Genomic DNA, 21855 nt, shown 5'->3' on the forward strand with positions numbered 1-21855 from the left:
GCCCGTCCAGAACGTGTTCGTCGTACTCATGCAACCTTTGTACACTTTCAAGAGAATTGAAACACTAAATATTTTTAAATAATCAAAAACACACGATGTAAAGTCATGGACTTTGAAAAAATTTTCTTACAGTTAAGAACCTCTTCAAATTGTAAAGGAAGTAATCCGGACGTTGGAATATGTTTTTAACTAATCTATAAAGTCAATGGATTTCTACATTCAATAACATTAACTCCTTTGAAAGGTTGAATTGGCGTTGAACGGATAAACTGAAAAAACTGAAAACTATCTTTTTAATTTGTACAATTTAATATTATTTGACGAAATGAACGTTTCTTACATTTTATAAGTAAGATGCATGAAGTAAAAGTTTTATAGTTCTCTAAAGATATCTTTCTTAAAGGAAAACGGTAAATATATGCCGTCTACGTCACCTACATCGATACATAAAATAGCTATTACATATTATATATATATATATATACATATATGTGTGTGTTTTTGTGTGTATGTATGTATGTATGTATGTATGTATGTATGCATGTATGTCTGCAATATAACGTAAATAAGTAATTGAAACGAAATATACAATCACTATAAACATTTATTGCGTCAATTTTCCTTATTTAACTTAGTCTTAGACTTCCGATTTTTTGACTGTCATGGCTCTTGTGAGCTACGATGTTGTTTGGCAATATATATATATATATATATATATATATATATATATATATATATATATATATATGCATTTAAGTATGATATGGTCAAACAAGTTTTAGAATTTCACGAGTTTTAGCGAAGTCATTATATGGGTCAAGAGTCAATCTGAAGGTGGACTTAACGTCAAACCTTAAGATTCCCCTTTTTCTCTGTTAACCAAATGTTGTCTAGAGAATAGGGAATCATCAATATAATCCAGCCTATGTCTGACAGCAGTTTTCACTATTAATGATAGTAAGGGTGACTGTATATTTGTGTGTGTATATGTTTGTGTTACGATATATATGAATACGCTTCTAAGCAAAGAACGTAGAAACTGAACCAGAAAATTGAAACAAAAAATGTTTATAGTGATTGTATATTTCGTTTCAATTACGAAACTTTACTGAATAAAATATTTATAATGTCGGAATCAGTTTAAATATACAAAGATTAGATGTGTTTCTTTGACTGAACGCCACTGATTTTAATGTTATAGGTTGATGGTATATATAATGATAGATGATATATATAAATAACAAAAGTCTACATTCCAAATTTCAATATGTTGACCATCTTACCATTTATTACTTTAAGTAAGTTGACATGCCCAATTCTTGACAGCACCTTGTGGATGTCAACCTACTTAAAGGAATAAACGGTAAGATGGTCAACATCTTGAAATTTGGAATATAGACTTTTGATATATATATATATATATATATATATATATATATATATATATATATATATATAAGATGTTCCAAAATGGTCTACCCCATTCTAAATGCCATATCTCGGAAACTACTTGGTGAACTACTTAATGAAACTAAATTCACTTTATGTTGAAGGTCATAAGTATGTATGTATGTATGTATATATGTATGTATGTATGTATGTATGTATGTATGTATGTATGTGAGATTTTTTATGTGAACTTATGTAGGAGTCGTGTAGACCTCTACCGCAGGTTTCATGACAGTTAATCTGAACTCTTTTATTCATTTTCTGAGTTTTAATCTTCTATTAAAGCAGACAACATGAACGATAGATAGATATGAATAGAGAGGTATGTATGTATGTATGTATGTATGTATGTATGTATATATGTGTCAGGTCATGCCATATGCTACTGGTACCATGTAACCCAGTACTACTTGCCTCATGGTCGGGTCACCAACGACTAAACTGGTTCCCCAACCAGACTTGTTTGGTGAGGAGAGCGACTAGTCTCCCTAAAGGATTAAAAGCAAGACCTTTCAAATGGCGAATGAACCCTTGTTGGGGGTCAGTATAAATTGGCGAGGATCTCTCATAAATAACAATACATCAACCCGTTTGGCGGGAACATCTCATAAATAACGACACATCAACCCATTTGGCGTAGTAAATATAAGGTAGGTGTACATGTGTGTTGTACTGGGTACGAGATTGGACGAATTGACCAGACGAGAATTAGAAACAATTAATTGTTTTATGTTGAAGATTTATTCCCGAGCAAATGGGGAAATGTCAATTCACTTTACGTTTTGATTGATAACAAAAGAAATTATCCGCTGACTCTGACTAATTATTGCATATCAAATCATATATTTCTTTGGAATAGCTTGAGCCACGTAGTTGATCTGACGTGGACCATTGACCAATAATTTTTCAGCGAGAATCAAAGTGGCATGATTTAATTGGTCGATGAAAGAAGAAATCGCACCGCCTCATTAACAATATTCTCAGTACACAGCTGTTTTTCGACAATTCGTCCGTGAAAATGGTTGAATTAAGTTCAAGAATTTGAGAGGTAAGCTTGATTTAGAGTTTGGTCCGGCGTAGTAGGTCAGTTCCGCCAAAGATACACAGGAAGGATGTTTCAGAGGTCTCTAGAAAAATAGCAACTCTAAATTCCCAGGATGAGGACCGTCGCACTTACTCGAAACGACAACGATTTCCCCAGTGTATTGCAAAGCACCATTAGAAATCTTGAATACATCAATCTGGCCGATCAAAAAAAACAAAACAAAAAACAACAATAAATCGACATGTTAAACCCCGATTTCAAAATAAGGAGGGTTTTTTGTCACTATTTTGCCTTTATCGCTCTACCAGCGAATGTCGCTTATGTTTTGTTTGTTTTTCCTTCTCTCTGTCATTACACAGAGAATAACGACACATCAACGCGTAAGGTGAGGGTCTTCCATGAATAACAATGCCTCAATCGATTCAATGATTAATTCCATATGGTACGCACAGCAATTCTATTACATTTACACATCGTGAAGTCAGAACACTAGAACTCTTCCCTTTATAATGGTGCGGGGCCAACTCTATGGATAACGGATTGATAAGGGCCCCGCTACGTTTATATTCGGGGGCTTATTTTAGTTTTGGGGACGTCTCGCCCGAAGACTTTGTCATTGTTGGTTAGTTTTGGTAAAAATAAACAAAACAGTTCAAAAAAATGTTATCAAAAAGATGACAACATAGACATAAAGTTTGAAAAAATCCGGCGTCAACAATAACGATAAGCAACAGCAACAATAACAACAATAACGATAAGAAACAATAGCAACAATAACAACAATAACGATAAGCAACAATAACAACAATAACGATAAGCAACAACAGCAACAATAACAACAATATCGATAAGCAACAACAGCAACAATAACAACAATAACGATAAGCAACAGCAACAATAACAACAATAACGATAAGAAACAATAGCAACAATAACAACAATAACGATAAGCAACAATAACAACAATAACGATAAGCAACAACAGCAACAATAACAACAATAACGATAAGCAACAACAGCAACAATAACAACAATAACGATAAGCAACAGCAGCAACAATAACAACAATAACGATAAGCAACAGCAGCAACAATAACAACAATAACGATAAGCAACAGCAACAATAACAACAATAACGATAAGCAACGTCAACAATAACAACAATAACAAACAACAAAATAATAACGAGGTAACAAACGGCGAACAAGCGTACAAATCAAATTCCGCAGAAAATGACTATGAGGGCATGATTACAAAATGTGAATATTTATAAACAGGGGTGATAAGATGGAACCACACTCTATTACTAATCGATCCATAAAACATACTGAATCTCTTAAGATTCCTGCATATAACTTTCCGTTTTCATGGAACTATGGATTGATCTCAAGAGTTCTTCGGATTTGCTAACTACCGAAAACTTGGTTCTTCGTCTTTGTCTGCAAGCTTTTACAATTCAAAGCACTTCGAGATTGACACTGCCATTTTGTTTGGAACAAAATGTCTCTTCTCTTCTGAAATTAGAATGCCTTAAAACTCCAAACACACACACACACACACACACACACACACATATATATATATATATATATATATATATATATATATATATATATATATATATATATATGGTAGTCACCACTTATCAAGGCCCGGAGGTCACTCAGGGATAAGGGTTATTGCGTGTACATTAATCTATGGGATAATATCGTAGTAATCGTTAGTAATGGAGATTTGATAAAGTGTCTTACTTAAGGGGGCGGTTTATCAAGAATTTTTTTATGTTGGGTTTGAAGACACCCAAGTTGTAGTTAGGTGGGAAACAGGCAAACGGAAGAAAGTTCCACAGGCGTGCACTTATATATATATATAACTACATGTATATAGAAACGCACGTATACACGCACAACACAAACACACACACACACACACACACACATACATATATATATATATATATATATATATATATATATATACTTCGTATCAAATTATTGACGAGTTTACATTTTTTTTTAATATTTAAGGAACGTGTGAATCAAAATCCATGAATCTTTGAGAAAGTGCTTACAATACTATTGAGCTTCTCCAGTCAGAAAATAAAAGTATTTAAACCAGTATTAGCGAAACTATGGCAGAAGATAGGAATATCTGTTAACGAGGTTGAAAAAGGACACAATATACTCATGAACTAGGAAAAATGCTTAGAACACAATAACTACATAGCAATTTCTACGTTGACATAATTAGCAGGGCATATGCGATCCTTTTTTATGAATGACTTGTAAAAGACGTTGGTCCACAGTATTAGTCAAATTTGTGATTTTGTCGACAGTTATTTCTCGCTATAGCTCTTGGGGAGCATCCCACAACTCATCTTTGCTCTTAAATTGGCGTCTACTTGCATAAAGGCGTTGCTTCATGATACTCCAAAGGTTCTTAATTGGATTCAAATCTGGTGAATTCGCAGGCCACTACATCTTTCGTATCCAAGAGAGCACCAGTTGTTGAAAAATACTCTTTGCTTTTGTTTGCTGCATGCGAGGGATCATTATACTACATAAAAATAATGATTTTTCTGAGCGTCAACCTTTGCTTCTTCAGCCATGGTTCAAAGTGCTCCTTCAGAAAAGCGATGTAAGCATTTGACGTCATTTTTACGCCTTCTGGAACTCTCCATGCGCCAACTAAAGTACCTCCAATAATCCCAGCCCAAATCATTATCCCACCACCACCTTGTTTTCCATCTAGGACCAATCTCTTGCTCTAGCCATCTTGGCCATCAAGAGTGACACGCACTTCATCCGTGAACAAAATTTTGGAAAAATCCGTTTTCATGTTGTCCTCTGCCATTTCAATCGGTTTTGTATGTGATGTTGCTTTAATGGAGGCTTTGTCACAGGCTTAACAGACTTTGCCACTTCTTTCAGAAGGTGACATTGAGTATTTTTTGAGACATTCTTCAATCTGACTTGGTCACAGACTTCTCGACTTGACTGCTCGGGTTCTTAACAACTTCACGTTTAATTTGGCGTAGACAACGGCGTGAAAGAACTCTAGATTTACCTTTATCAGCTCTCTTGCCTACCTTTGTAGGGTCCTTGACAAAGTTCTTCACAAGTTTTATGGTACATTCCTCTCATTTTCGATATTTCGAGGGTAGTTTTACATTTTGCTAGCTGTTCTGTAATAGTACCCTTTTCAGAACTACTCAAACCACTTTACGACCCATTTTATTGACGAAGCAAACTGCCTTGTTAATAATTTGACACACCTCAAATACCGTGGATTCAGCAATTTCGATGGCAAGTTGTTTACATTGCGCGGAGCAGTACGAAAATTTCACAGTACGCGCAGCTCAGCATTGTCAACGTTTCCGAAGCTTTTGATACGAAACTACCGGTAAGTTTCTGAAACTGGTAAAAAAAAATGTTATCTCGTTAATAATTTCACACGTAGTGTTTACTGCTGATCAAAAATTTAAGACCACTTAAAAATCTTTTTTTTTAAATGTTTTTAAGGATAGATTTTAAACTCTTCCGATTTAAAGTTACCAATACTACAATCTAAAAGGTTATGGAAATAAAAAGCTACATTCCAAAGATTTATTTTTAAAATTTACATTTTTATTAAATTAGGCTTTTTACACATTATTAAGATTATAAGACCAGAGACAAAAGTTCTATTAAATTGTACAAAAAGTGTATTAAAAATGTATGAAAACATTCAACAATCAAACTTAATAATGAGTTCTGTCTCCACTGCTTTTGATTTCAAAAATTCTTTGGGGCCTGCTAGAAATAAGGGTTTCCATTAAGGTGCGGGGGATCCTGCTCCAGTTTGTAAGTGTCGCCTGGTGGTTATTGGACTACAATCAGCATCCGTAACCGCCTTAATTTGACTAGAAGAAAATCTCCTGTCATTCACAACAACTCGTCTGATTCTCCTATTCAATGCAGAAGAAATTTGGGGGTGGGGCTACCAAAGGATTTTGCTTTTCCATAATTCTCAGTGTTTTTTGGAAAGTTGCAAATAACAGTTTTACTGCGATTTATCTTAGCTACTATCGCTCGCTGTGACAAACCTTGCACATGGAATCCTAGAATTCGAGTGTGCTCAACTTCGTTTAGTTTTCTTGCTTTAGTGGTAACACCTTTACAGTGATTGCTGACCTCTAACCGAAGTAAAAACATTAGAATTACCATGAATCTAACAATTTATTCGCATGGTCTGATAATTTCGATCATATGTAAAAAGCCTAATTTAATAAAAAATGCAAATTTTTTAATAAAAGTTTGGAATGTACCTTTTTGTTCCCATAACCTTTTAGATTGTAGTATTAGTAACCTTATGTCGGAAGAGTTTAAAATCTATCCTTCAAAAACAGGGTTTTTTTAAAGATTTTTAAGTGGTCTTAAATTTTTGATCGGCACTATATATATATATATATATATATATATATATATATGCCAGGCACCCATGCTAGTATATATATATATATATATATATATATATATATATATATATATATATATATATATATACTAGCATGGGTGCCTGGCATTGCCTGGGTGTTTGGAAGTGTGTGAAGAGCAAAAAAAAACAGTGGTAGTAGGGAGGCAGGCTCGAACCCGTCCCGCGAAGGAGGAAAAGAACAGGAAAAAACGTGACGTCTTTGCTGTTACGACCATCGGCAAACCGGAAGTGACGTAGGTTTAAATTAAGGTTACACAATCTAAAAGAGGGGATGATTTTCGAAAATATCGGCGGAAAAAGCAACCCCCCTGTTTAAAAGTACTCAGTTGAAGGTAAAAAATTAATGTTTTTAGCCAATTATTCGGTATTTGTCGTCTGAACAGTCGAGCTTCAAAACAATATTGATCTTGTGAAAATCCGTCGCTTCTGTCGAAAGTTTTAGGCAGACATGCAAACATACATATATACATTTATATATTAGTAGCTCAAATTTTCGAACCAAACCGATTAAAAAGGTTGCCCTATCTCTGAATAACCTTTATGTAAAATTTCAAATGTTTAGACCTGAAATTGTCTGAGTAATTTGGTAGAGACCGCATAGATTAATTTTTTTTAAACTTTGACCCCAATTATGACCCCCTTAACATTTATTGTTTTGGACTCAAATAGTTAGATCCGTGTCCAAAGAATCTATATCTAAAATTTCAAGTGTTCAGACCCAAAATTGGCGGAGAAGTTTGGTAGAGTTCTCAAAGGTCAAATCATTGCACTTTGACACCTTAATAACCAAATTTCTTCCTGTATACTAAATTTCGAGTCTGCAGACTGAAAATTGACAGAGTTATTGCGTAGAGAAATGTACACAGACAGACATACACACACGCACAGACAGACATACACTTTCACTTATATATATATATATATATATATATATATATATATATATATATATATATATATATATATATATATATATATATATATGATTGTTGAGCTGGATTAAATCCGACGATATGAAATAAAATGGAGGTGGAAGGACCTGGATACTCAACGTTTCGCCCGATTTATGCGGACTTCTTCAAGAGAGATGGTCATTGACATCCTCTTTATATTCTTGTTTCTTTTTTTTGTTTTATTTTGATGACCATTGCTCTTGAAGAAGCCCGCATAAATCGGGCGAAACGTTGAGTATCCAGGTCCTTCCACCTCCATTTTATTTCATATATATATATATATATAAGTGAAAGTGTATTATATATATATATATATATATATATATATATATATATATATATATATATATATAAAGGAACAAACCGTAGTATGTGTTCATCAACGTTTCGTCTTATTTTGAGACTTCCTCTGGATGAATGAGATTAAGAAACAAAAAGACACCAGAACAAAATATTTGAAAATGTTTCACGTGCAAAGTGTGACGCTGTTCTACTTCAGAAAAACGGAAAAAAGATGTTGGAAATTCAAAAGGGGGGGGGCTAGTGCTGATAAAAAGAAGGGGGAAATTTTAGTGACGTCATATAGTCGTTAATGTAATTTTAAAAGATATGAACGCAGTTAATATTCTTGTTTCTTTTTTGTTTTATTTTGTTATGTAATTTATTGATTGAGATTATATGTATTAATTATTACATGGGGTGTTTGAATGGTGTGAGAAGGTTAACCTGTGTCTACAGTTAAATTATGTTCTTTTAATAAAAGTTTACTTATTAATGCCGCTATGTTATAGAAACCTGCCCGTTGTTTAATTGTGCTTGACTTTGCGATAAGCGCAGATTCAAGAAGTCTCCGGCGCGGTTTATTTGAAATAAATTTAACTACTTTTGCTTGTTTAAAGTCAGAGGTGTGATTATGCTGCAATGAATGAGAGAATAATGCACTTAGAGAATTGCTATTTTTTTATATCTCTTTTATGTTCACTGAGCCTTTTTTTTTCTAATTTACGCTGGGTTTCACCAACGTATAAAAAAAAAAAGAATATTAACTGCGTTCATATCTTTTAAAATTACATTAACGACTATCTGACGTCACTAAAATTTCACTCTCTTTAACAGCGCAAGCCCCCCGCCTCCTTTTTGAATTTCCAACGTCTTTTTCCATTTTTCTGAAATAGAACAGCGTCACACTATGCACGTGAAACATTTTCAAATATTTTGTACTGGTTTTTTTTTTTTTCTTAATCTCATTCATCCAGAGGAAGTCTCGAAATAAAGACGAAACGTTGATGAACACATAATACGGTTTGTTCCTTTTTATTTCTCTATTTTGTCGGAATACTATTTCCATTATTTTCATCATTATATATATATATATATATATATATATATATATATATATATATATATATATATATATATATATATATTCAGCAGCCGAATGGATAAGGTCTTTGCTAATGAAGCCAGGTTTGGCTTCTATCGCCGGGTTAGAATCTATCGACTGGTGTTAATCGTGACACCCTGCACTGATGATTCCCGAAAGGATGAAACACTAGTATCTGTAGGTATTTAATAATTACTATAGTAAATTTATATATATATATATATATATATATATATATATATATATATATATATATATATATATATATATATATAATTTGTTACGATATATCTCAGCCCTACTGGGGACGGTAGAGATAGGTGACGTAACGAAAAAAACAGAGTTATACAAAATTTGTGTCGATAATTGTCTAAAGTTCCGACTTTTTTTGGCTTTCACTTTAATAAGAACATGAATTTATGAGGTGAATTTATTCGACACAATATGATTCAACTCAAAAAAATAAATAAAAGCTAACGTGAATTAAGATTAAAGTTAAGGTGTCATTGTTTAAAAACCTTGTTAAACTTTGTGACATATTTACATTCTATGGAGGTCAGGCGCGAATGAACACCCAATAATTTCATTATACCATATTGCTTCAAACTGAAACATAATTATCAAAGTATACTTACGTAGATAGATATGAAGAGTCTTTATTAAAGTTTATGCTTATTTCCATTCTATGGAGGCCAGGCGCGAACGCAGACCCCACAATTTTATTATACCATCCCTATTTAAGTTAAAACATACTTATCAAAGTATTCTTATGTACATCTATAGCAAAAACACTTGTAAACGTTTTTCTTTTAATTTTTAAATTCTTTATTTCCATACTTTGTGGACTAGGCGCGAACGCAGACCCCACAATTTTAATGAACCATCGTTCTTCCAGATCAAACATACCCATTCCTGTGTCTCGATACATTTTCTATCATTATATGTAATCAGCTTTTTAAAATAGTCAACCATATAGAAGCCTAATCATGCCTAGACACACACACACACACACACACATTCAGCTTTATATATATATATATATATATATATATATATATATATATATATATATATACAGAGTGAGTCACGGGAAATGAATGTTTTAAAACGCTCCTTGCTCTTCTTGAGTAAGGGTTAGAGAGTGATGAAGGTAGTCTTTAAACCTGTTTAGTTTGTTGTCATTTGTTTATCTTTTGCGTTAAATTTTGTTTTTGTTAGTTATTTATTTGGAATTTCATTTCTTTTCACTTTATTTCCCTCATGCTACTGCGGAGTTAGGAACATCGTGTGTTTGTTTATGACACTTACATAAAAATTAGTGAATCAGTGACAAAAACCAAACGTCCTTTCAAGCGAAGATTTAACATCGCTCGTAACGATCATGTACCAAGCCGCTATACCATTCTTAGGTGAGTTAGTGCACTAAGAATGACTGGTTCATTATTGAAAACCAAACCACCCGGCCCTGCCAGAACCGCCAGAACACCAGGAAATGTGGATCGAGTGAGAGAAGCAATCACCCGAAGTCCCATGCGCTCTGCTAGGCGACACTCTGCACAACTGTGCAGCGAATCTTACATAAAGACCTAGCCTTTCAATCATACAAAATTATGACTCTCCAACAATTGAATCCGCGGGATTATCAACAACGTATTTTATTTTACAAAGGAATCACCACTAATCGAGGCCACTCGAGGATAAGGGTTAAAGAGTGTACAGTGGTCAAAAGGACAATATCATAGTAATCGTTAGAAGTGTAAATTTGGTAAAATTAGATAACTAAAGGGGATCGGCTCATCAAGAACTTGTTTACATTGGACTTGAAGACGGCTATATTGTAGTTAGTTGAAAAGTAGGTAAACGGAAGAGAGTTCCACGGGTGTGCAGTTCTTAGAAAGAAGTTTTGTTCATGGAATCTACGTTTAGGTTTAGGCACAGATAAAGAGTGGCTGAAATTACTGATAGTGTTTACAGTTAAACGAGTATTTCTCGTGAATGTTTGACGAGGGAGACCATAGATTGGAGCTCACACAAGCACTTGCCATGAAAATAATGATAAAACAGAGAATGGTTCGCAACATCTTTTCTGTGAGAAAGACGTAGCAGGAAAGAGAAAAGGGCATCTCCCACTAGGCTATGAAGTCTATTCTGAACTCTGTCAAGGTAGGATAAGGTCTTCCTAGCAGCTCCTGCCAAGATGTGACAGCAATACTCCATTCTTGGACGAACTTGGCTCTTATATAGGTAGAGAATTGCATCAGCAGGTAGATATCTACGGATCGATAGAAGAATCCCATAATTTTTCCAGCGACCTTGGAAACGGATTCCATTTTAGATCATACAGTAAAGTCAAGTCCAGAAGCTTGTCAAAAAATGGAGCCTACCCAATACAAGAGCCATTCATTTAAATTGTTGCCAGATGGGAATCAGAACGTTGATGATGCAAAGATAGAAGCTTGGTTTTAGATGCATTATTTTATTTATTTATTTATTTATTTATTTATTGCCAAACAATGCTCAATGGTACAGTAAGCAAAACTTTCGATACGGGTCTTCAGATAATCCTCGTGAATTACATCAACGACCAAAAGTCACTGTCTGTTTGGTGTGGTTTAGTAAAGTGCGGGATTTTTTGTCCATTCTTTTTTGAAGCAGAAGAGGCAAACACGGTTACTTCATACCGCTATATTCAAATGTTTTAAAACAGTTTCTTTCCTGAGTTTCGCAAACAAGGAATCAACATGGCATCAATGTGATTTCAACAAGATGGAATCACTGCTCATACAGCGAGAGCGTCCATGACTGCTGCTCGAGCTGCATTCCCTAATCATGTTATTACACGCTTTGGAGATCTCGCGTGGCCTCGGCACTCATCCAATCTTTCCATGTGCGATTTTTTATCTGTGGAGACCTTTGAAATTACGCGTCTACGCTGGGAAACCTCGCACACTTGGTGAATTGAAGACTACAATACGTAAAAATATTTTAAAAAATAGGGGAAAAAACTTTAGTCAAATTGTAAGCTAACTTAAGAAAGCGGCTTCAAATTTGTACTCGTGAAAAAGTTTGAGCCGGTTTTCTAAAATATTTTGCACACATTTACTTCGTATGACTGGAAGTGTTCTTAGATAAGTTTTATATTAAAATGCATCCGAAAAAGTATTGAAAATTGATAATCGAAAAATTTGGATTAAAGAAGGAACAGTCCGATTTTATTAAAGTTAACACCCTTATACAGCATAACATCTGTATTTGAGAAGTTTTATCACCGCACAAGAAGTCTGGAAACATTCGTTGATTCTCATTCAATCTCGAGCAACTCCAGACCTACCTGCTAATATTAAGATAATTTATTAAATAACTATTAAAAATCCCAATGTAATTGTAAACATGTTCATCAATGCCCATTAAGTGGGATGTTTTTTTATTTGAAACATAGTTTATAAATGTAATGTTATAGAGGGAATAATTATAGAGTCTAACATCGCAAGTACATTTCAGAAGCTTTATCACGTATAACATCAACAGTAGGTTCTTTGATAAGACAGAGACGCGTTCAAAATGAATATTTCTGTTTACAGCACATATCAACCATGTTACTTGACTTTCGCATTTAAAATTTTAATTCAAGTCATTATATATAAAATAATTTTATAAAATCAACAGTAGGCTCTCTACAGTGCCATGTATGGTGGACTAAGTCACTGCGGGGAGGCATCTGAAGCTTCCGTCCGATGCACCGCGGTGGGTCCTCGACTAGAGCAGGCAATCAATCGATTTGATTGAAAAATGAGCGGTTTCACCGATTTTGATGACAATAAAAGTATTGGACATTCGTTCATCTTTATTAAGTCCTGGATAATATCGTGTCTCCCTGCTAGTATTCTATAAATGTAATGTAAAAATTATAATAATAATAATAATAATAATAATAATAATAATAGAGTAGTGACTATAAATCAAAAGTGTGAAATCTGAAATAGGCGCGAAAGCACATGAAACTGGTTAAACAGGCGTCATTTTCACTGATCAACCACAAAGTCCCCTTTCGGTAGTACAAATAGAGGGAATAAACGATAAGTTCCATTTAGTGAAGAAGCACCGGTGACTAGAGAACGAGGTAATATGTGCTGGAATTGGATGAAACCGATTACCATGTAATTGCCCTTTTCTTTTATAAAATACTTTTTGTATGTTACAAATCCTTGCTTCGTAATTTAACGAAAAAAATGTTCCTTTCTGTAAGAATGCTTCCCGATTTACTTGAAAGTTTACCGAACGCAAAGGTTTTATTGGATAAAAAATAATAGTGTGGTTAAGTGATATAACTAAAACAGAATGCTGCATTGCTATTGGAACTACGTTGGGACAATTTTACTTGATTAAATTGAAAACTTTTTAAAAATTTTATTAAATAAATTAAAAGCTTAAAAAAAATTTACTAAATAAATTGAACGTTTAAGAAAATTTTTATTGAATAAATCGAAAACTTAAAAAATTTATTGTATAAATTGAAAATTTAACAAAAGTTTTATTGAATAAATTTAAAAATTTACAAAATTTTTATTGAATAAATTGAAAATTTAACAATATCTAAATTGAATAAATTCAATATTTAATAAACATTTTGTGAATCAATTGAAAATGTTACAAAATTTTTATTAAATAAATCGAAAATTTAACAAAATTTAGATTGAATAAAATTGAAAACTTAACGAATTTATATTGAATGAATTGAAAATTTAAGAAAATTTTTATTGAATAAATTAAAATTTAACAAAATTTTTATTAAATAAATTGATAACTTAATAAAATTTTTATTGAATAAATTTAAAATTTAACAAAATTTTTATTGAATAAATCGAAAACTTAACAAAATTTTATTGAATAAATTGAAAATTAAATAAACATTTTATTGAATAAATTGGAAATTTAACAAAATTTATATTGAATAAATTGAAAATTAAACAAATTTTTATTGAATAAATAAATAATTTAACAAAATTTATATTTAATAAATAGAATATTAAACAAATATTTTATTTAATGAATTGAAAATTTTATGACATTATTATTGAATAAATTGAAAATTTAACAAAAATTAGGTTGAATAAATTTAAAACTTAACAAAATTTATATTAAATGATTAAAAATTTAACAAAATTCATATTGAATAAATTGAAAACGTAACAAAGTTCTTATTAAAGAAATTGAAAACTTAAAATTTTTATTGCATGAATTGAAAACTTACAAAAATTTTATATACAATAAATTTTTTGTAAGTTTTCAATTCATGCAATAAAATTTAAATACAGTTTATACAAAACTGCAAACCTAACAAAATCAACGAACAATCGTAGAATACAATGACAATGTGATACTATCGAAAAAATATAATCAAAACCGGGAATAAGTTTATCAGCAGGACAAAGGCATATGATGTTGTTCACCAAAGCACACAAAGAAAACTAAAACAGGATTGTTAATCAAGGTGTGGCAGTAACGAGAACAATGAACGTCAATTTGTTAAGAGTTACGAGTAATTTCGGGAGTGGCAATAAGTTTAACGGTAGTTAGGGACGATTTGCGGACAATCTTGGGTTTGCGACAGTTGAGGATAGTTTCAAATTGAACACAGGTGAAGGCAAGTTGTGGCTTGAAGCAGATCGAGATGAGCTGATGGCAACTGAAGAATACGGTTTCGAAAGGAAACTAAAATAGGATTATAAATCAAGGTATGGTAACAAAATGAACAAAAGGATCTAACAATAGAGGTGAATATTTAGTTTACGGACAGTATAAAAAGTTTAAATGAGCCTTGCGACAGTTTAGGATAATTAGGGGAAATTCACTGACATTAAATAAATAAAAAAACGCGTTAGTACCAGTATCGCTTGGTACAATAAAAATGGCCACTTAGGATCAGAAAGGTTGTATAGAAACATTTATGCCCCATTTGGAAAAGCAAGTAGAATTCAGGCATGGTGGGAGAGGACTTATGTCTATTTCGTTCAGCAGGAAGAAAACTTCACGTTTTAATATTTCAGCACTACCAAATACAACTCACAATCAACTTCAAAATTTTTCAACGTTTGGAAAGGCTAAAAGGCTAATCACCGTCAGATAGAGTATCGTGCTAAATACGTTCTTTTCAGATGCAGGAAGAACCGATATATTAAATGGACACTTGTAGTGACAGAGTAAAAAAAAAAGCTGCTTAACAAGGGTTAGAAAGAAACAAAGGGGCATTCTGGGGGACGGCTCTCCTCCTCCTCCTCCTCCTCCTCCTCCTCCTCCGCCTCCTTCTCTTCCTCCTGCTGCTGCTGGCTAGAGTTTTAAGATAACAAAATTCGGAATAGATAAATTAATCAAGAATTGTAAACATCTAAAAAAATATGCATATTGGTTTAGGGGAGGGTCATTTTATTAATTAACCATTATTTGCTCCACCATTTTTCTACTCAATAATTTATTACTTAACTATTATTTAATATTATTTATTTTTTATTACTTAACTATTATTTATTGCCTATTGTTGCATTCCTACAATTCTATTGACGTTGTACGTTTTCTCAAATTTTAAATAATAGTTATTGCTTTTGTTATTTGCGTTTTAGTGCATATCATTTTAACTGTAATAAAAAGTTTAATTTGTGGAATAAATTTATTGATTTAAAAAATAAATAAACAAAAATAATTTAAAAAAACAGCTAAAATAATTTTTTACCCTATCGAAGTGGCACTGACCCTAGGCTGCTTGAATCGGCTTCCTTCGAAAGTGCAAGTTTCATGGGATTACTAAATTCACAAGTGGTCCCAATCGCTTGTATATCCCTGTTAAATTACAGCGTTTGTTTATTTTGTTGTTTTTGTTTGTTTTGTTTTTATTTTGCGGGTTTTGCGTGGAAGTACCGATGTCTTCCAACACACAGTACGTATTATTCAAAAATGATCACCCATCTGATACTGACCAGACTCAACGTTGCTTAACTTCAGTGATCTAATGAGAAACGGTGTGTCAACATGAATATGCGGCATAAAATGGTTTCCATATTAAAGCGAAATGTCTTTCTTTTGTTCACTATTAGCAGAGGCGAAAACGGATGAAAAATTTTTTTTCGTAGCTTTGTCTTTGCATTTCTACAAGAAGCTCTGTCCGTCAGTCAGTCAGTCGATAAGTTGATCTATCACGCGTCAATTTGAAATGAAATAACATTCCAATCGCTAAACACATAGATTAAATGAATGCATATTATTTTAGATGCGCCCAAGTATTTTTATAAAACGCTGTATCTTCCGGTCGGCCTATTACGTTTTATTTCCCTATAGCACATTTAGTGATCTGTCACGCATCAGTTTGAAATAGTATTTAAGTTAGTTTTTCAGGCTTGGAGTAGCGTTTCCATGGCTAACTCTGTAAATTAAATGGACGTATCTTATTGTAGATGCATCCAAGCATTTTTATAAAAAATATTCTGTTCTTCTATTAAGTATAAGCGAGAAACGCACACATACCCAGAATTACGCGAACCTTTTATGTTATTTTAAATTGTCGTCATTGTAACAATCTTTCTAACCGTAATAAGTAAAAAAAAACTTAAACGAATAATATGCTTGTTTGTTGTATGTATGTGAAAAGTATTCTGCAAGAATGAAAAGAAAGAAATTGCTAGTCAAAATCAAATATCCATTTGTTAATTATCATGCTCTTTATGTCTAAAAATCTATCATCAGACTGATTTTTATTTATATTAGATTATACGCCATTAATAACAAGGAAATATGAATTATGGGGAATGATTATGTACATATAGTGTATGTGTATGCGTGTTAATCATAAAGAGGGGGAAAAGATGAGGGAAGGGGGATGGGAAAAAGGAGGAAAACAGAGAGTGTGTAATAAAGTTCTTGCATTCAATAATTCCTCTAATGGCAATTTTTGCACATGTTACTAATCTTGAAATTGCCTTTGAGTATCTCGATATCTTCACATGCTGAAAAGAATTGGTAAAAGAGTGTCACTTATGTGTACACGAAACATGTCGTGAATAGAAGGAAAAGAGAAAACGGTTAAATCCAAGAGGATAACAATACGCATTAATCATCAAACGAGTTTATCAATAATCCAAACACACACATACACACACGCAAAACACACACACACACACACAAACGCAATGGCGATTTTTTTTACTAATATACATCGGCACTTATTGTAGGATCGTTTGTACGCCTGCAAACGGCCGTATGATGACGACGAATGGCGTTGGTATCAGCTTGTTGTGTGTGGACGAATGGCTACATTGAAATTAAGATGACATCTGTCATGTTGGAAAGCAAATTATGTCCCGTTTGTGTGATGCAAAGTTTGTGGAAAATTGTTCTTTTAACGTTGGCAGCAGAAGCATCTGGCGGGTAATTGCGTTTGTCATTCGTTTATCGATCAAGATGGCGACGATTTCAGCAGCTGCTGAGCCGTTTGCGTTGGAATCATCTTTTCTTGTCGATAGCTTTGCGAAGTTTGCTTTCTTTTGAGAGACATTTACGATAGTTCTATATTTTATCTACTTCTCCTTCTCCTTCTCCTCCTCCTTCTTCTTCTTCTTCTTATTATTGTTGTTGTTGTTGTTGTTGTTGTTGTTGTTGTTGTTGTTCACTAGGAGTTCTTACACAGGCCATCATCGGCGATTACTTAGATAATAACCAGTGGTGTTCCCTGGAGTCTGGGTGACAACAAGTTTCCTCAAATTTCTAGTCTACTCCACTTCTTTCAGTTACCTTCGCAAATGACTTTGCGCTTTCGAAACAGCCGTTTATCGTTGATTTCTCACTTGCAACGATCATTGTTCTTCATTGGAATTGGAGTTGGAATAAGCCTCCTCAAGATCCGTACACTCTTACCACTCATGCAGTAGAGGCCTACACAGTGTTTTTTTTTCCTTAGTATTTCTGTACTCTTTGCCCCTTCACGACTATTTTATGTGGTACCAACCAGGGCTGAGATCTTTTGAGAGGTGGACCCAATGAGATTTCTTGCAGTTTCAGATTATTATTTACTCACTAGGAGTAGTCACACAGGTCATCATCAAAGATTTCTCTTTGAGAAAAACTTGTAATGTTCTCTGAGTGACAACAAGTCTTCCCAGATTTCCAGTACTCTCAACCTCCTTTGATAATCTTAGCAGACGAATTTGCGTTATCGCAACAGACGTCTACTATAGATTTCTCGTTGGTGGCAACCATTGGTCTTCACTGGAATTTTGGTGGCAATAAGCTTCCCCAAGGTCTCAGTCCTCTTCGCACTCACCCAGCAGAGGTCAGGCTAGTGCTTTCTCTCCTCGGTCTTTCCATCCTTCTTGACCCTCCTCGATTATTTGGTAATTGTCCGTTTATAGTCACACACACACATACACACAAGAGAAAAAAGGGTAAGGGGAAGGCAGACGCGCATGAGGGTTAACTTACAATTATACAGTTTCAGTTTTCATGATTCCATGTAATGTTCCTTTGTGTTTTACATCTGTAGCAGTTTCTGTGTGTCCGGCTTGTGCTTGTAGCTCATGTGTGTTAGACTCCTCATTCAAGGGTTTTCCTTAATATTTCAGCCGTTTCCATTATTGTTATACGTTCTATCTTCGCAGTCATCCCTCTGATTCTAATCTATCCCGTTCTTTTTTTCTAGGATTTTCGGTATTGCTCCTAGTGCTCCTACTATTAATAGTGTTATCTTTATTTTCCTCATTTTCCATATTGTGACGTCAGAGCAAAGCGAACATTCAATCTCACTACTTACTCTCTATCTATCTCTCTCTCTCTCGTCCTAAGACCTAATCAACCAGACAACCTCCTCTCTCTGTAAATGATGTGGCGTGGCAGACACTTGGCTGAAGGAAGTGGGGCAGAGGTTGGGTGTGAATATCGCCGTAACGAGCGGAAATACGTCATCATGGCAACCAGACAGCGAGCATTTGTGGCGGGAAAAGCGGACCACGAGGGAATTTGAAAAATAGGAAGGTTACGGCAGTTGGCGTAAAGAAGCGATACAGCCCGGTGTGTAAACATTATCTCCGAGAATTGAACTTCATCGAAGATTGAGATTTGAATTAATGGAATTGCGGATTATTATTCAAATACGATCGTATTGCCGATTGAACTCACATTTATTCTTCTTTGGGAATTAAGATTCGAGGAAGAGATAGACTTTCGCCATCTCAACTTTTTTCTTGGATATCATGTTTGTGAACTTATGATCCGTGTTTACCCTAACGGACAAAACAGCTAAGTTTGGCCTATCTCATGCCAATATCTTTTCTTATCCACAAACTTTTCCGCATATTATATTGTAATTGCATGTCGCATACATCTGGCAAACATTCCAAAGATACGTCTATCTCACTCATTCTTTTTATCGGATCTTCTTCTTCTTCTTCTTCTTCTTCTTCTTCCTTTTTGATATATAAAAGTCTTTATTGAATTTTAAACTTTGATTGAGTGTTTGTTTCGTCATTCATTGCTCTGTTGTTCCATTCCCCTTAATGATATATTTCGCTGGTTGATCCGACATCCGACGATTAACCGAAGATAAGTATGAGACATTGGATATCAAAAAAAAAAAAATTAATTAATGTGCCTCGATCTGATTGCCAATCAATTCGGTCATCCATTAACCGGGTCGTGACAATATGCCTTTGAGTTCTCTGACCAGTTTCATACATTTACTTCGTTTTTCAATCTCCTTGCACTTCACTCTGTTTTCTGGTGAAACGGTAAAGTTTACAATCTCGCAGGACTCTTTTTTTTTTCTTGTTAACTATTATGATATCTGGTATTTTTACTTGAATGGGTTTATCCGTGTGTATATCCATATCCTATAGAATTTTGTGACTTTCATTTTCAAGTACTGTATTCGCTTAGTAGTTTCAACTTTGACCACTTGGCAGCCAAATTGTCGCCTAAAAACTGATTAAAAAGCCTGTTGCATGCCTGAATACCCTTTATGTAAATTTTCAAATGTTTAGACCCAAAATTGGCTGAATAGTTTTCTAAAGACCGCAAGGGTCAAATCTTTTGAACTTTGACCCCTTGGTAGCCAAATTTTCAGCCGAAAACTGATTAAAAAGCTTGCCCTATGTATGAATACACTTTATGTAAAATTTAAAATGTTTAAACCAAGAATTGGATGAGTAATTTCGTAGAGACATCAGAGATACACTTTTTTTTAACTTTGACCCAAATTTTTACCCCTTAACATTTATTGTTTTGGGCTCAAATCAAATTAAAAAGTTTGATCCAGTTCAGGTAACCTACATCTAAAATTTCAAGTGTTCAGACCCAAAATTGGCGGAGGAGTTTGGTAGATTTTTCTAAGGTCAAATCTTTGAACTTTGACAGCCAAATTTCTGGCCAAAAACCAATTAAAAAGATTTTCCTATATCTCAATATCCCTTATGTCAAATCTCGAGTATGTAGACTAAAGATTGACAGAGTAGTTTGGTAAGAAATTGTACACACACAGACAGACACACAGACAGACAATTTCACTTTTATACATATATAGATAGACTATAAAAAGTTACTTCCGCCTGAGAGTAGCCTCTACCTCTATAAGGCCACAATTCGTCCATGTATAGAGTAGTGTTGCCACATTCGGGCTGGTGCGTCTGCTACTAGTTTCTCCCTCTTAAACAGGGTTCAAAAGAGAGTCGCTAACATAATAAATCTCACACGATCAGCTAGGCTTCAGTCACTGCCCCATCGACGAAATGTTGCCTGTTTTACAAGTATTTTGATGGTAGATGATCCGACGGACTACAAACCCTTGTCCCTATTCGACGGAAATATCCCAACAAACCCGACAAGCAGCAAAGTCCCACCCCTACACAGTAGAAATCCCTAGATGTAAGAAAGCCTTCTACTCTAATAGTTTCTAATCTATGACTACTAGGCTTTGGAATTCCCTTCCAGGTTCCTGCTTCCCTGGCTGTAGAGATATGCAGAAGTTCAAGTGTAATGCAAACAAATATCTTGCTGCTCAACTCACTATATAGTACATCTGCAAATTATGTCCCAGATAGTAGCCCCCTACATTAAAGTGGCACTGGGCCTTGTTTAGGGTGAAAAATGCAATAAACATTTTTTTTTTAATTTGCTTCCCCATTTTGCTTCTCAATTATTTTTTGTAGTTAGCTATTAATTTAATATTTGTCATTACATTCCTGAAATTCTATTGACGTTATACATTTTCCCATTTTAGTAGTTTTAGGGAAGGCCGGTCATTAATTTTTATGAATGTATTCACGCATGTTTGGGGTTTTACTTTAGGGTGAGAAAAGTATTTTTCGGATGAGCCGAATTCAGAGAAATATTTTCAGTTAAATATATTTGCGGGTTTTTTAATCAAATGTGAGAAAAACGAGAAACATTGTCACACGGTAAACAAAACAAAATAATAAGTTAAGAGGGTTTATATTCACAAAAGAAATAATTTATACATGTTTAAAATGGAATATTACGGCAATAGAAAAACATAACTTGATAAATAAATATTT

At 33.8% G+C, this 21855-nt stretch overlaps 1 protein-coding gene across 2 annotated transcripts in view; it reads right to left on the bottom strand.

The window, feature by feature from the left end:
• LOC145284928 (sorting nexin-10A-like) overlaps positions 1-21855 on the bottom strand; it is a 101835-nt gene that overhangs the window by 1143 nt on the left and 78837 nt on the right. The window lies entirely within an intron of this gene.

Source organism: Euprymna scolopes, chromosome 9 (genome assembly GCF_053919585.1).
Source record: "Euprymna scolopes isolate OS-2025 chromosome 9, ASM5391958v1, whole genome shotgun sequence".
NCBI classification, from domain to species: domain Eukaryota; kingdom Metazoa; phylum Mollusca; class Cephalopoda; order Sepiida; family Sepiolidae; genus Euprymna; species Euprymna scolopes.